The sequence below is a fragment of the Rattus norvegicus genome, chromosome 3, assembly GCF_036323735.1.
Source record: "Rattus norvegicus strain BN/NHsdMcwi chromosome 3, GRCr8, whole genome shotgun sequence".
Taxonomy (NCBI): Eukaryota; Metazoa; Chordata; class Mammalia; order Rodentia; family Muridae; genus Rattus; species Rattus norvegicus.
Window position 1 is genome coordinate 131,903,292 of NC_086021.1, and position 16,458 is coordinate 131,919,749.

A 16,458-nucleotide genomic window follows, 5' to 3' on the forward strand; every position below is an offset into this window, starting at 1 on the left:
TTGATGAATTATTAATGAGTCAGGGTGAAAAGATCCTGGAAGTATCTATTCACACTTAGACAATAATTTGTAGCAAAATGAAAATATGCTGAGTCTGTTTACTATCGCACCAGTTTTCATTTATGTCTGTGACCAAGACTAAAATGAATCACCTGGAATTTTTATCACAAATATTAATCCAAAGGCCTCACTCTTTCTAGACCTGTGGTTTCCAGCCTGTGGGTCATGGCCCCTTTGGGAACTGTATATTGATATCCTACATATCAGATATTTACAATTTCACCATCAAAATTACAGTTATGAATTAGCAACAGAAGATTTTTGTGCTTGAGGGTCACCACAACATGAGAAACTGTATTAAAGGAAGGCTCAGGACCATTGCCCTAGATAAACAGAACCTAATTCTCTCACAGTGAAGCCTAGAGACAATGTCTAGTACTGTAAAACTTGGCCAAATAGCTTAGAGTGTAGGGTGAGCCTTCCTCTGTGCTCAGCCTTTATGAGTCGGTAACCAGCCACTAAGTGTATTTTTGTGGCATTGCTAGATTACTACCATTTGTATGGCCCATCACACAACCTGGTGTTTACAAAACCGTAGGTGTAATCACTTTTCTATCACTGTGACAAAACGCCACGAGCAAGACAATTTATAAAGGGAAAGTGGTTAATTTGGCTTACTGTTTCAGAGGGGTAGAATCCATGATGGCAGAAGAAAAGGCATGGACGGCATCAGGAACCTCTGAGAGCTCACAATTCACAAACTGGAGGCAGAGAGCATACCGAGAATGGCATTAGACTTTCAAAACCTCCGAGCCTCTCCCCAGTGGCGTATCTTCTGAACTGCCACACCTCTCCATCCTTCCCAAACAGATCTGACTGAGGACCAAGTACTCAAACCTAAACCGGTGGGATCTCTTCCCATTCACACTGCCACCATACAGAAACATCTGTGGAGCAATGTGGCCTCAGCTGCTTAGCTACTCGTCCTTAGAGTGCTCCTGGGCTACCTGCAGAGGAGCCCTGATATTGTTCTATGGTTACTGCCCAAGAGTACATCTGACGGAAGAGAGAAAGAAGACCATTCCTCTCTTGACTATGAGATTCTGCCAAGAGTGAAGCTTCATTGCTTTTGAGAATAGTATAATTCTCCAGGCAAGTATAAAGCTACTTGCTTTGCCTTTCTGAGTTATATTTTTCCATTTTGTATTTAATTTTTTCTTTAAAATATCTTTTATTAATTTTTGAGAATGTCATTCATTGTATTCAATCATATTTGCATCCTTTCCCCATAAAATCGAAGGTAAATTACATACTTGCAGATAATGCAGTGACAGAGATTACGTATTACCATTCATTCCTAAGAGGAAGAATTGGGGCACAGGGAGGAAACACTAAACCAGGGAAAGACACCAGCAGTTTAGCATACATAGGAGAGATTCTACTGATTAAATCATTTGAAATGAGAACACTCACCCTAAATCTCTTCTTCCTTCTTCCGCGTCCTTTTATGTGGGCTGACACAATAAGGTGTGACCCATAATTAAAATAGCTCTTCCCATTTCTAATTATTTAATCAACCAGACCTGTCACAGGTATGCCCAACTGTTTGGGCTTTAGTTACTATAGATGTAGTCAAGGTAACATAAGGAGTAGCCATCACAATAACCAAGAACACTGGCAGTAGCCTGTAATATTTTGGGTCTATTGAACCTCACTGACCAACAACTCCAAAAGAACTAACCCACTTCTGACCAGTGGGTTTTATTTGTTTTTTTGGCGTCTTTTGTTGCTAGCTTGTGGTGTCTAGTAGGAGAATTGTTTCCCTGCTATAGGAGAACTCCATTTAAACTCTTTTTATTTATACATGCATATGTTTATTTTTTAAAAACCATCTGAGTTCCTTTTTTAATCACATACTATAGTCAGCTAAATGGAATTCAATTAAGGCCTTTAAAGGCTCTACAAGGAGCATGCTAGTGAAGAATGTTCCAGGCTTGCTAAATTCTGCTCTCATCAGCATAAGAATCACCCTTCTGCTCTGAAGAAGCACTCCATGTTCTCTGGATTTCCCTGACACATGGCACCTCTAGACTATGGACCAGCAGGAGGCTGTCATGAAGGCAGTGAGAGCAGTGCCTTAGAAATCGAGGACTTGCACGCATACAGACACAGATTCTGTCTAGGACATTCATTTGTGCTTAATGTCCACTCTGCGAGCATTTGCTACCGGTTTCCTCCCTTGCAATGTTACATTGCGTAATAAGTTAACTGCACGCTGATGGAAGGATGCAAGGAGCGTCAGTCTGCAAGGTGCTAGGCAAATGAAATAGGTGGGTGCGATTTCATTTAGAAGAGTCCAGGTTTCACGGTAACCCATCCCCTAGCTGGCTCTGCTGTTAGAGGGCTCTGCCAGTAATTCTCTTCCATTTTCCTGTTTTAATTATACAAGTGACATATTCATTGTGAAGAAACAGAAAACATAGCTAAAATAACATATGCAATGTGAACACATAGAAATAGAAATTAATTATAATCCCTCTGTTCAGAGCCATCACTGACATTTCCTTTTCTAACATATTGACTTCAGTAACTCTTCAACTAAATATCAGGACACAGAAGATCTCTTTCATCAGCAGGTTTGTTTTTTGATAAAATGTTTTATACATGAGAAAATTCACTTTGGTTGTTGTTGTTGTTTTGTTTTGTTTTTTGGAGCTGAGGACCGAATCCAGGGCCATGCCCTTGCTAGGCAAGCGCTCTACCACTGAGCTAAATCCCCAACCCTGAAAATCCACTTGGCTGGTGGCAGTGGACTATTGTCTTTATGAACATAGGCACGTGCACTTAGCTGATTGAATAGGCTTTTCTCCTGCATATGCTTCTGTTCCCTTCACTCTATAACAGGGCACCTCCATGGTATGCTTTATTGATCTATTGCGACAAATCCTGGGATGATTATATATTAAATCTCAGATAGTGATGAACACAGAGAGAAAAGTCGAAATGTTAATTTGCTTTTACTTAGGATAAATGAAATTAACTACAAATATATGATATTTTTGGCAAAAGTTAGTCTGTTTGTTTGTTTATTTATTTATTTGTTTGTTTATATGAGCTAATGCCCATCATGTTAGAAAAAAAAGGACTTGAAAAGAAAGAGGTAGGCACTAGTGGAACTATCAATGTTTTCTTCAGGACTTCCTCTGGAAAGGTCTCCTTAAGCCAAGGACTAAGAAAATTGCTATAAAATTCCTCGGTCCAGTCATGAGAAGACATTTTCTTAGGTTGTGTAGAAAATTGACAGGTATACAGAACAGAGAAAGAAAAGGAAATGGTGATAATTCAGAGTATAATACATGAATTTAGTGACCATGAGCACCGTTCACTTGAGGCCGTCTGTCCCCCTTAGAATGAAGAGAGGCAAAGAGAATGTGTAAGAAGCAGAGAAGTATGCTAATTTATCTCCAAAATATCTTTTTGTCGCTCCCAAGGAAGATTAGTATAACTTCTGTTACTTGCAAAATAGCGGTTGTAGAAATTACATGTCACCATTTAAAGCTGCGTTCTCCAAACTGTTTACAAAGATGCAGGAGGGAGTCTGCTTGTGTGGACATACTGATGTAACAGAAGCTCATTTGGTTTACCAAATTAGTCAAGAACCTTATGGTATGGAGGGAGGTTCCCTAATCCTTCGGCATGCTTACTCACCACAAATCGTGTCTGAGTCTGATCTGGTTATTTTTAAAAAGAACATGAAATTTACACAATATATACATTTCCAAGAACCTTTGTGATAATCAAAGAACCTAGAAGCCCCGTCTTTAGTCTTTGAGAACTGGCCTTTTTCTATTCCTTTCTCCCTGCTCTCTGCTTACCATGAAGTTCTTCTGCTCAAAGCCTAGCTCTGCCGCATGGTTCCAGTAGGGGCCCCAGATACCTCATATATCAGATTGGACTGTGATATATAGGCGGAGTGGGAATAATATTTACATAGTTGGCATAGTTTCTGATGTATGGTAAGATCTGTTCTTAAGATACTTGACTTAAGATACCATTCTTCCTCGTTGCATAAAGAGTATTGAATTAATATCATATGCCTATAATTTTCAAAATACGCAAAGATTTTAACAAACTCATTTTCATAAGCAACTGTAAACAAAGCTTTTAAAAATTTTCCTTTTAAAAAAAAGAAAGAAAGAAAAGAAAAACTAAACAAACCCACACCAAGACACCTAGTTTCTGAGGTTCCTTGCTATGAGTTTGTCAATCATGTTTTAGAGTATGTTCATGACAGAGGACTCAGGACTCTAACAGGGAAGATTGGCCATGGCCTGGGGACTTGTTGGCTTGGGCTTCTTCTGAATTCCTACCAAAGACAGCAGTGTTTACCTACTGAAAATAAATTCTGATTGTCCTTACTTCTTGTGCGTAGAATTCTTACAAAGAAATTCTCTTGTACAAAAACTTTGCTGGATAGGAACTGAAATCAAGCAATTACATTTTTCTCATCACTTAAAAATTTTTCTAATAAACTTGTCAAAATCCCTTGTGTTGTTTGCTGTCATTTGTTGGCTTTGCATGGTATGGGGTAGCTGAAGATAAAACACATTGCTGTCAGTCCCTACAGCATCTTTCAAGCATATGACATAGGTTGTCTCCAGCATGGATTCACCATGGTTTTGCGTTTAGATGCTATTAAAAAAATGACAAGTTGCTTGATAAATCCATATACTGTTTTTTTTGTTAAAGATTTATTTATTTTATGTATATAAGTACACTGTGGCTGTCTTCAGACACATCAGAAGAGGGCATCAGATCTCATTACAGATGGTTGTGAGCCACCATGTGGTTGCTGGGATTTGAACTCAGGACCTTTGGAAGAGCAGTCAGTGCTCTTAACCAATGAGCCATCTCTCTCCAGCCCTAGAGGGAGGTTTTTTTTTTTTTATTAACTTGAGTATTTCTTATATACATTTCAAGTGTTATTCCCTTTCCCGGTTTCCAGGCAAACATCCCCCTCCCCCCTCCCCTTCCTTATGGGTGTTCCCCTCCCAACCCTCCCCCCATTGCCGCCCTCCCCCCATAGTCTAGTTCACTGGGGGTTCAGTCTTAGCAGGACCCAGGGCTTCCCCTTCCACTGGTGCTCTTACTAGGATATTCATTGCTACCTATGGGGTCAGAGTCCAGGGTCAGTACATGTATAGTCTTTAGGTAGTGGCTTAGTCCCTGGAAGCTCTGGTTGCTTGGCATTGTTGTACTTTTGGAGGCTCGAGCCCCTTCAAGCTCTTCCAGTTCTTTCTCTGATTCCTTCAACGGGGGACCTATTCTCAGTTCAGTGTTTTGCTGCTGGCATTCGCCTCTGTATTTGCTATATTCTGGCTGTGTCTCTCAGGAGCGATCTACATCCGGCTCCTGTCAGTCTGCACTTCTTTGCTTCATCCATCCTGTCTAATTGGGTGGCTGTATATGTATGGGCCACATGTGGAGCAGGCTCTGACGGGGTGTTCCTTCAGTCTCTGTTTTAATCTTTGCCTCTCCCTTCCCTGCCAAGGGTATTCTTTTTCCTCATTTAAAGAAGGAGTGAAGCATTCACATTTTGATCATCAGTCTTGAGTTTTGTTTGTTCTAGGGATCTAGGGTAATTCAAGCATTTGGGCTAATACCCACTTATCAATGAGTGCACACCATATATGTCTTTCTGTGATTGGGTTAGCTCACTCAGGATGATATTTTCCAGTTCCAACCATTTGCCTACGAATTTCATAAACTCGTTGTTTTTGATAGCTGAGAAATATTCCATTGTGTAGATGTACCACTTTTCTGTATCCATTCCTCTGTTGAAGGGCATCTGGGTTCTTTCCAGTTTCTGGCTATTATAAATAAGGCTGCGATGAACATAGTGGAGCACGTGTCTCTTTTATATGTTGAGGCATCATTCTGGATCCTCAGGCAGTTCAATGTCCAATTTTCTGAGAAACCTCCAGACTGATTTCCAGAATAGTTTTACCAGTCTGCAATCCCACCAACAATGGAGGAGTGTTCCTCTTTCTCCACATCCTCGCCAGCATCTGCTGTCACCTGAGTTTTTGATCTTAGCCATTCTCACTGGTGTGAGGTGAAATCTCAGGATTGTTTTGATTTGCATTTCCCTTATGACTAAAGATGTTGAACATTTCTTTAGGTGTTTCTCAGCCATTCGGCATTCCTCAGTTGTGAATTCTTTGTTTAGCTCTGAACCCCATTTTTAATAGGGTTATTTGTTTCCCTGCGGTCTAACTTCTTGAGTTCTTTGTATATTTTGGATATAAGGCCTCTATCTGTTGTAGGATTGGTAAAGATCTTTTCCCAATCTGTTGGTTGCCGTTTTGTCCTAACCACAGTGTCCTTTGCCTTACAGAAGCTTTGCAGTTTTATGAGATCCCATTTGTCGATTCTTGATCTTAGAGCATAAGCCATTGGTGTTTTGTTCAGGAAATTTTTTCCAGTGCCCATGTGTTCCAGATGCTTCCCTAGTTTTTCTTCTATTAGTTTGAGTGTGTCTGGTTTGATGTGGAGGTCCTTGATCCACTTGGACTTAAGCTTTGTACAGGGTGATAAGCATGGATCGATCTGCATTCTTCTACATGTTGCCCTCCAGTTGAACCAGCACCATTTGCTGAAAATGCTATCTTTTTTCCATTGGATGGTTTTGGCTCCTTTGTCAAAAATCAAGTGACCATAGGTGTGTGGGTTCATTTCTGGGTCTTCAATTCTATTCCATTGGTCTATCTGTCTGTCTCTGTACCAATACCATGCAGTTTTTATCACTATTGCTCTGTAATACTGCTTGAGTTCAGGGATAGTGATTCCCCCTGAAGTCCTTTTATTGTTGAGGATAGCTTTAGCTATCCTGGGTTTTTTGTTATTCCAGATGAATTTGCAAATTGTTCTGTCTAACTCTTTGAAGAATTGGATTGGTATTTTGATGGGGATTGCATTGAATCTGTAGATTGCTTTTGGTAAAATGGCCATTTTTACTATATTAATCCTGCCAATCCATGAGCATGGGAGATCTTTCCATCTTCTGAGGTCTTCTTCGATTTCTTTCCTCAGTGTCTTGAAGTTCTTATTGTACAGATCTTTTACTTGCTTGGTTAAAGTCACACCGAGGTACTTTATATTATTTGGGTCTATTATGAAGGGTGTCGTTTCCCTAATTTCTTTCTCGGCTTGTTTCTCTTTTGTATAGAGGAAGGCAACTGATTTATTTGAGTTAATTTTATACCCAGCCACTTTGCTGAAGTTGTTTATCAGCTTTAGTAGTTCTCTGGTGGAACTTTTGGGATCACTTAAATATACTATCATGTCATCTGCAAATAGTGATATTTTGACCTCTTCTTTTCCGATCTGTATCCCTTTGATCTCCTTTTGTTGTCTGATTGCTCTGGCTAGAACTTCAAGAACTATATTGAATAAGTAGGGAGAGAGTGGGCAGCCTTGTCTAGTCCCTGATTTTAGTGGGATTGCTTCAAGTTTCTCTCCATTTAGTTTAATGTTAGCAACTGGTTTGCTGTATATGGCTTTTACTATGTTTAGGTATGGGCCTTGAATTCCTATTCTTTCCAGGACTTTTATCATGAAGGGGTGTTGAATTTTGTCAAATGCTTTCTCAGCATCTAATGAAATGATCATGTGGTTCTGTTCTTTCAGTTTGTTTATATAATGGATCACGTTGATGGTTTTCCGTATATTAAACCATCCCTGCATGCCTGGGATGAAGCCTACTTGATCATGGTGGATGATTGTTTTGATGTGCTCTTGAATTCGGTTTGCCAGAATTTTATTGAGTATTTTTGCGTCGATATTCATAAGGGAAATTGGTCTGAAGTTCTCTTTCTTTGTTGTGTCTTTGTGTGGTTTAGGTATAAGAGTAATTGTGGCTTCGTAGAAGGAATTCGGTAGGGCTCCATCTGTTTCAATTTTGTGGAATAGTTTGGATAATATTGGTATGAGGTCTTCTATGAAGGTTTGATAGAATTCTGCACTAAACCCGTCTGGACCTGGGCTCTTTTTGGTTGGGAGACCTTTAATGACTGCTTCTATTTCCTTAGGAGTTATGGGGTTGTTTAACTGGTTTATCTGTTCCTGATTTAACTTCGATACCTGGTATCTGTCTAGGAAATTGTCCATTTCCTGAAGATTTTCAAGTTTTGTTGAATATAGGTTTTTATAGTAAGATCTGATGATTTTTTGAATTTCCTCCGAATCTGTAGTTATGTCTCCCTTTTCATTTCTGATTTTGTTAATTTGGACGCACTCTCTGTGTCCTCTCGTTAGTCTGGCTAAGGGTTTTTCTATCTTGTTGATTTTCTCAAAGAACCAACTTTTGGTTCTGTTGATTCTTTCTATGGTCGTTTTGTTTCTACTTGGTTGATTTCAGCTCTGAGTTTGATTATTTCCTGCCTTCTACTCCTCCTGGGTGTATTTGCTTCTTTTTGTTCTAGAGCTTTTAGGTGTGCTGTCAAGCTGCTGACATATGCTCTTTCCTGTTTCTTTCTGCAGGCACTCAGCGCTATGAGTTTTCCTCTTAGCACAGCTTTCATTGTGTCCCATAAGTTTGGGTATGTTGTACCTTCATTTTCATTAAATTCTAAAAAGTTTTTAATTTCTTTCTTTATTTCTTCCTTGACCAGGTTATCATTGAGTAGAGCATTGTTCAATTTCCACGTATATGTGGGCATTCTTCCCTTATTGTTATTGAAGACCAGTTTTAGGCCGTGGTGGTCCGATAGCACGCATGGGATTATTTCTATCTTTCTGTACCTGTTGAGGCCCGTTTTTTGACCAATTATATGGTCAATTTTGGAGAAAGTACCATGAGGAGCTGAGAAGAAGGTATATCCTTTTGCTTTAGGATAGAATGTTCTATAAATATCCGTTAAGTCCATTTGGCCCATGACTTCTCTTAGTCTGTCGACATCACTGTTCAATTTCTGTTTCCATGATCTATCCATTGATGAGAGTGGGGTGTTGAAATCTCCCACTATTATTGTGTGAGGTGCAATGTGTGTTTTGAGCTTTAGTAAGGTTTCTTTTACGTATGTAGGTGCCCTTGTATTTGGGGCATAGATATTTAGGATTGAGAGTTCATCTTGGTGGATTTTTCCTTTGATGAATATGAAGTGTCCTTCCTTATCTTTTTTGATGACTTTTAGTTGGAAATTGATTTTATTTGATATTAGAATGGCTACTCCAGCTTGCTTCTTCTGACCATTTGCTTGGAAAGTTGTTTTCCAGCCTTTCACTCTGAGGTAGTGTCTGTCTTTGTCTCTGAGGTGTGTTTCCTGTAGGCAGCAGAATGCAGGGTCCTCGTTGCGTATCCAGTTTGTTAATCTATGTCTTTTTATTGGGGAGTTGAGGCCATTGATATTGAGAGATATTAAGGAATAGTGATTATTGCTTCCCGTTATATTCATATTTGGATGTGAGGTTATGTTTGTGTGCTTTCATTCTCTTTGTTTTGTTGCCAAGACGATTAGTTTCTTGCTTCTTCTAGGTTATAGCTTGCCTCCTTATGTTGGGCTTTACCATTTATTATCCTTTGTAGTGCTGGATTTGTAGAAAGATATTGTGTAAATTTGGTTTTGTCATGGAATATCTTGGTTTCTCCATCAATGTTAATTGAGAGTTTTGCTGGATACAGTAACCTGGGCTGGCATTTGTGTTCTCTTAGGGTATGTATGACATCAGTCCAGGATCTTCTGGCCTTCATAATTTCTGGCGAGAAGTCTGGTGTGATTCTGATAGGTCTCCCTTTATATGTTACTTGACCTTTTTCCCTTACTGCTTTTAATATTCTTTCTTTATTTTGTGCGTTTGATGTTTTGACTATTATGTGACGGGAGGTGTTTCTTTTCTGGTCCAATCTATTTGGAGTTCTGTAGGCTTCTTGTATGTCTATGGGTATCTCTTTTTTTAGGTTAGGGAAGTTTTCTTCTATGATTTTGTTGAAGATATTTACTGGTCCTTTGAGCTGGGAGTCTTCACTCTCTTCTATACCTATTATCCTTAGGTTTGATCTTCTCATTGAGTCCTGGATTTCCTGTATGTTTTGGACCAGTAGCTTTTTCTGCTTTACATTATCTTTGACAGTTGAGTCAATGATTTCTATGGAATCTTCTGCTCCTGAGATTCTCTCTTCCATCTCTTGTATTCTGTTGGTGAAGCTTGTATCTACAGCTCCTTGTCTCTTCTTTTGGTTTTCTATATCCAGGGTTGTTTCCATGTGTTCTTTCTTGATTGCTTCTATTTCCATTTTTAATTCCTTCAACTGTTTGATTGTGTTTTCCTGGAATTCTTTCAGGGATTTTTGTGTCTCCTCTCTATGGGCTTCTACGTGTTTATTTATGTTTTCCTGGAATTCTTTCAGGGATTTTTGTGTCTCCTCTCTATGGGCTTCTACTTGTTTATTTATGTTTTCCTGGAATTCTTTCAGGCATTTTTGCGATTCCTCTCTGTAGGCTTCTACTTGTTCTCTAAGGGAGTTCTTCACGTCTTTCCTGAAGTCCTCCAGCATCATGATCAAAAATGATTTTGAAACTAGATCTTGCTTTTCTGGTGTGTTTGGATATTCCATGTTTGTTTTGATGGGAGAATTGGGCTCCGATGGTGCCATGTAGTCTTGGTTTCTGTTGCTTGGGTTCCTGAGCTTGCCTCTCGCCATCAGATTATCTCTAGTGTTACTTTGTTCTGCTATTTCTGACAGTGGCTAGACTGTCCTATAAGCCTGTGTGTCAGGAGTGCTGTAGACCTGTTTTCCTCTCTTTCAGTCAGTTATGGGGACAGAGTGTTCTGCTTTCGGGCGTGTAGTTTTTCCTCTCTACAGGTCTTCAGCTGTTCCTGTGGGCCTGTGTCTTGAGTTCACCAGGCAGCTTTCTTGCAGCAGAAAATTTGGTCTTACCTGTGGTCCCGAGGCTCAAGTTCGCTCGTGGGGTGCTGCCCACGGGCTCTCTGCAGCGGCAGCAACCAGGAAGACCTGTGCCGCCCCTTCCAGGAGCTTCAGTGCACCAGGGTTCCAGATGGCCTTAGGTGTTTTCCTCTGGCGTCCGAGATGTATGTACAGAGAGCAGTCTCTTCTGGTTTCCCAGGCTTGTCTGCCTGTCTGAAGGTTTAGCTCTCCCTCCCACGGGATTTGGGTGCAGAGAACTGTTTATCCGGTCTGTTTCCTTCAGGTTCTGGTGGTGTCTCAGGCAGGGGTCCTGCCGCTCCTGGGCCAATCCATATACTGTTAATTGACTTAGTGATAGAAGGATTGCAAGATTGGTTTACATTTCAAATCACACATCGTGTTGATTACAAACTATGTAGAAAGGAGAGATGGCGTCCATTGCAATGAGAAGTGGGGAAGGACAAAGCTGTTCCGTGATGTGGGGAGAAATGGAGGTGTGGAGAGAAATGGGGCTGTAATGTGGCCTGGAAATGTGTGCTATGATGGGATTGGAGACTAGGTTTGACTACAGATGCTTATGTTGGGAGAGATGTCAAATTTCTGATGTAGACTTTTAGGTCTGTGCTTGTTTGAATAGATTTGACTTATTTTAATATAATCATTATTTATTTCAAGTGGTTCAATGGTTTCTTCAAACCTGTCTCCGTGTTCACTCAGAGATTATTTCACAGGAAGTTTCAGGAAGGAAGTCCTAAAGGGATTCCACTGGAGGAAAAATAATCTTTTAAATGCATGTAAGTGTTGCTAGTGATTTGTAACATGAAGTATGTAGTCTCTAGATAGTGACAGTGAGTGTAGATATGTGTATAATTGGGAGCTGGAAGAGACCAGCACTTGCTAGCATGATCTCTTCCTTAGCATCTCGCCATCTTGTTTTTTGATATAGGTCTTCCCCTAACCCTGGCTCTGATTTAGCTAGACTAGCTGACTAGCAAAGCCCAGAGATCCTCTTATTTCTGTATACCCCATGCTGAGGCTAAGGTTACATAAAGCCCACCTGACTTTTGCATCACTGGTGCTGGCGCTTGAACTGCACTCCTCATGCTTATGTAAGGGAAACACCAATGAGCCTACTCCCCAGCCACAATCATGACAGTAAATCTTATGAAGATCTACTGTCTACTGAAATGCTTTTTCTCAATTATCCTTTATCCTAGTCTTTTGGGAGTAAAATTATCTGAATATTATCTATCATAATAAATCGCATCACTTGTCTGTGGAGGTCAAAATAAGGATGTAGGTGTCTACCTGTACTTAATCTGCAGAACCTGAAAACAGATTAGTAAGCTAGTTCCTCTGTTGACACCTTTTCTTTCAGAATGTCACAGAAACATCTCTCCTGGTGGCTATGGGTATAGTTGAACACATGACTTGTTACTTGATCAGTGTTGGTTATCTCATATGCTCCTTAATTCCTTGGCTAACACTCTGAAAAGAGTAATAACAGTTCAGTTCATACTTGTAGATCAACAAAGTGGCCTAGCACCTTGATTGGAGTTCCAGGGGTGTTTGCCAAGTCATTAGGAAGCCCCCTGTCATGCTACAGCCTATTCAAGGTTCCTACCAGCAGATACCCTTAGAACTTGACTTTTGCTGCATCTTCTAAATTATTTTCTGTTCATGCTGAGATCTGCCCTCCTGTTTAGGAATTGACAAGGATGCACATTGTGTTCTCTTCTATTCTGTGAATTTATCTAGGAATTAAGAATTAGTTGCACCTGCACCCAATCTGACAGCCTGTGTGAGGGTAAGCATGTTTTTAAGGATTTGGGAGAAATTACTCAATGACTGCCCAAGATACACAGCAGCCATTTTAATACCCTTATCCTGTCAGTGTTCACCTCTTGATTCTCCAATATAATCCAACTGGAGCCAATGGGGCATCACGGGAGAGCATTGAATGCAAATCTGACAGGCGGGACTCATGAAATTTTGCATATATTTTGATTCAATCAGCTCCAGAATCACTTTTGTAGCATCAGCATAGTGATATTTACCCTAAAGTGGAAAAAATGCATTTCCATTTCTTTACAAGTAAATATTATTTTTTTGATTTGAAAATTTAAATCTTTATACTTTGACTTTGGGTTTCACTAAAATTACAGAAAGGGGAGTGAAAAAAATCTATATATAGCCTTTTCTTTCACACAGCAGTTAACAAAAGCCAAGAAATACCCCAGGCTGTTCACATTTCTCCCTTGACTATAGGAGAGCTCTTCCATAAGTTTTATCCTCTGCATGAAGCAAACCAAATGCCTCTAGCTGCCAAAGCCACGGGAGGTAACTCCTGGCAATGGCCCTTAATTATGGAGCTACTGTCGATGATTCTGCTATTTCCTAGAGCTCTCTTTGAGGAGATAGTCCATTTTGCCACAGTACATCAGGCTTTTATCCAAAAAGGCCCCTTACTGGGCGCTGCTAATCAGGAGGCTGGGTACCACTTCTGTACTCTCAGAGCTCTAAGTACAGTGCTATCCTAACCTTTCAGTGTTGAGCTAAAGGTATAACTGTAAATGCAGCTGACAAAATTCATTGTTGTTGAATCTCTACTAGGTTTCCTTCCCAACACTATTGCTCTCTGACAAAACTGTATCATTTCACGGGTTAAACAACAGCTTTGGTCCCTGGGACTTTTTGTCTTTAGCTGTAGGTATGTGTGTGTGAAGCTGAACGTGTATGTGTGTTGTAGAGGCCAGAGATCAACTTTGGATGCTGTTGCTCTGCTACTGACTCCGTAATTTTTTGAGGGGGGGGGGGGCGCCTCTCACTTGGCCTGGACCTTGCCAGCCAGTATCTGCTGCTCTAAATACCTGCGTTGAGTGGTGCATGTGAAGGTGCTTGCCTCTAAACCTGATGACCTGACTTGTCCCCAGGAGTTACACAATAGAGGGAGAGAACTGACTCTCAAATGGTATCTTCTGAATTCTCCACCCCATATCATGGTGCACATACAAACACACACACACACACACACACATACACACACAGACACACAAACACATACACACACAGAGACACACACACAGACACAGACACACACATACACACACACATACACACATACACACACATACACACACATGCACACACACATACACATACATACACACACACGGACACACAAATAAACATGTAAATTCTGTGTTCTTTATCTATTCATCTTTTTCCTGAGTCTCAACACCCAGAAAAAAATGGGGTACTTTTTTCTGTCTCCATAATTTTGCTTTTGCTGCAATGTTACACAGCTAGAGTTACACAATCAGAGGCTTTTTGGATTGTCTAACCTAGTAATATGCACTTAAATTTCTCCTGCATATTTTCATAGTTTCTAAAAGTTTCATAGTTTTGTGTTCCACATCTGGTGCTATGCTCCATTTTGAGTTAATTTTATGGAAACCATGAGACATCTGTCTAGATTTCTTTATTTTGTGTGTGGGTTTTTACCTACTCCAGGACCATTTATTGAAAAGGCATTGCTGTTGTCAGCACGGTGTCGACTGACTAGTGTTACATGGGTCTGCTTCTGAGCTTTCTATTCCAATCCACTGCAATCCACAGACTGAATTGTCTGTTCTTTCACTCTGACCACATGGATATTGAATGCTGAACACATCTATTGTTTTGACCTTGAGTCATCTAAGTACTCCAGGTTCTGCACATCGTCTGTAGTATGCTGCTTGTCCTGAGTATTCTCCCTCTCCATAGATGCTATACAATCAGCTTATTAGTATTCACGGAATGTCTTGGTGAACTTTCAATAGCATAGATTAAAGTCTATTAGAAATTACATTTTGACTATACTGGTTTCTTATCTGTGATTATAAATTCTGCCTTTTCATGATGTTCATCAGAGTTTCATAGAATTCATAATAAAACATCTTACTAATATTTTCTTAGACTTTTACCTTAATTCAATAGTTGGATTATTGGAAAATACAAGATATTTTAATCATTATTAATATGTAAGAGAGTTGGGTTTTATTACTCATGAATCCTATAACCTAACTACAATCACTTATTTGGTTCAAGTGGTTCTGTTTGCTGTCAGATCTTTTATAATTTTTGCATAATGAAACCTGTCATCTGTAAATAGTGGTGACTTTACTCTGTCCTTACAAAGCAGGGTACCACTGGTTTCCTTTTTCATCACTGTATGTGTTAGTACAAGCTACAGGTAAGTGGTAAGATACCCTTGTCTTATTTCTGGTCTTAATACAAAAGCCTATATTTTCTTACCATAAACCATGTTTCTGTAAGGGTTCCATAAATAATTACTAAGCTGCAGGAGGTCTCTTCTTTCCCCAATTTACTCAGAACCTCTCTATTCATGAATGGTTACTAGACTTTTGTCAAGTATATTTTCTGCATTTACTGAGATGGTCATGTACTTTTTCCCTTTTTAGCCTGTTGATATATGGAATTAGTTGATGAATTTTCAAATGTTTAAGCAGCCTTACATACTTAGAGTACATTCCCCCTTATGTGTTGTGTACCACTCTTTTTGTAACAATGCTGGAGTTGACTTGCTAATTTATCACTGACAACCCCTTACATTTATGCTTGTGCATGATGCCAGTCTCTGTTTTCCTCATGACATCTCTATTTGGTATGGTGTTCAAATATGCTGGTATCACAGTGTGGTAGGCAGGTAGGAAGGTAGGGAGGGGTTTCTATGCTTTGTTCACTAACACAGGATGAGAAGTAGTGTATTTCCTTTCCTTAACTACTTGGGGTAATTGCCTATTATTAAACCCATTTGAATCTGTTGCTTTCCACAGTTTATTATTTGTTGACCTGATTTTTTAAATAGCCCTCAGGCTCTTAAAATGATCCGGTTCTTCATAGCAGTTTTGGCAGGCTGTGTTTGGGAGGACTTGTTCCATGTCATCTAGGTTGCCAAATCTGTGAGTGCACACTTATGCATAGCATTCACTTTCAGCATGTGGTATGTTTATGGATTTTGAAGCCTGTTCCCAGTTTCAGTTTTTTAAAAAAATAGTATTAACAGGTATTTTTTTTCCTCTTAAGTCATCTGGCTAGAACTTTATCAATATTATTGATCTTTTCAAAGATCTAGCTTCTGCTTTTATTCTCAGATTTGTTAGATCAATTAAGAACAAGAAGAAGGAAAGATTATATTTAGTTATTCCTTCTCTGATGCCTTCCCTTCCTTCAGTGAATTCTGGGATAGGCCTATATAATTTTCCCTCTCCAAAGAACTTACTATAAGGTATGCCCCTTTACTTTTTTTTTTTTTTTTTTTTATTAACTTGAGTATTTCTTATATACATTTCGAGTGTTATTCCCTTTCCCGGTTTCCGGGCAAACATCCCCCTCCCCCCTCCCCTTCCTTATGGGTGTTCCCCTCCCAACCCTCCCCCCATTGCCGCCCTCCCCCCATAGACTAGTTCACTGTGGGTTCAGTCTTAGCAGGACCCAGGGCTTCCCCTTCCACTGGTGCTCTTACTAGG

At 39.8% G+C, this 16,458-nt stretch overlaps 1 protein-coding gene and 1 long non-coding RNA gene across 2 annotated transcripts in view; one reads left to right on the forward strand and one right to left on the reverse strand.

Moving 5' to 3' along the window:
• The window catches only part of LOC134486432 (uncharacterized), a 35,464-nt gene extending 34,702 nt beyond the window's left edge, over positions 1–762 (reverse strand). Inside the window, exon 1 of the long non-coding RNA XR_010065348.1 lies at positions 679–762. This is a non-coding gene — a long non-coding RNA (uncharacterized LOC134486432). The remainder of the gene's footprint in view (positions 1–678) is intronic.
• The window catches only part of Sema6d (semaphorin 6D), a 592,899-nt gene that overhangs the window by 101,612 nt on the left and 474,829 nt on the right, over positions 1–16,458 (forward strand). The gene's annotated exons all lie outside the window — the stretch shown is intronic.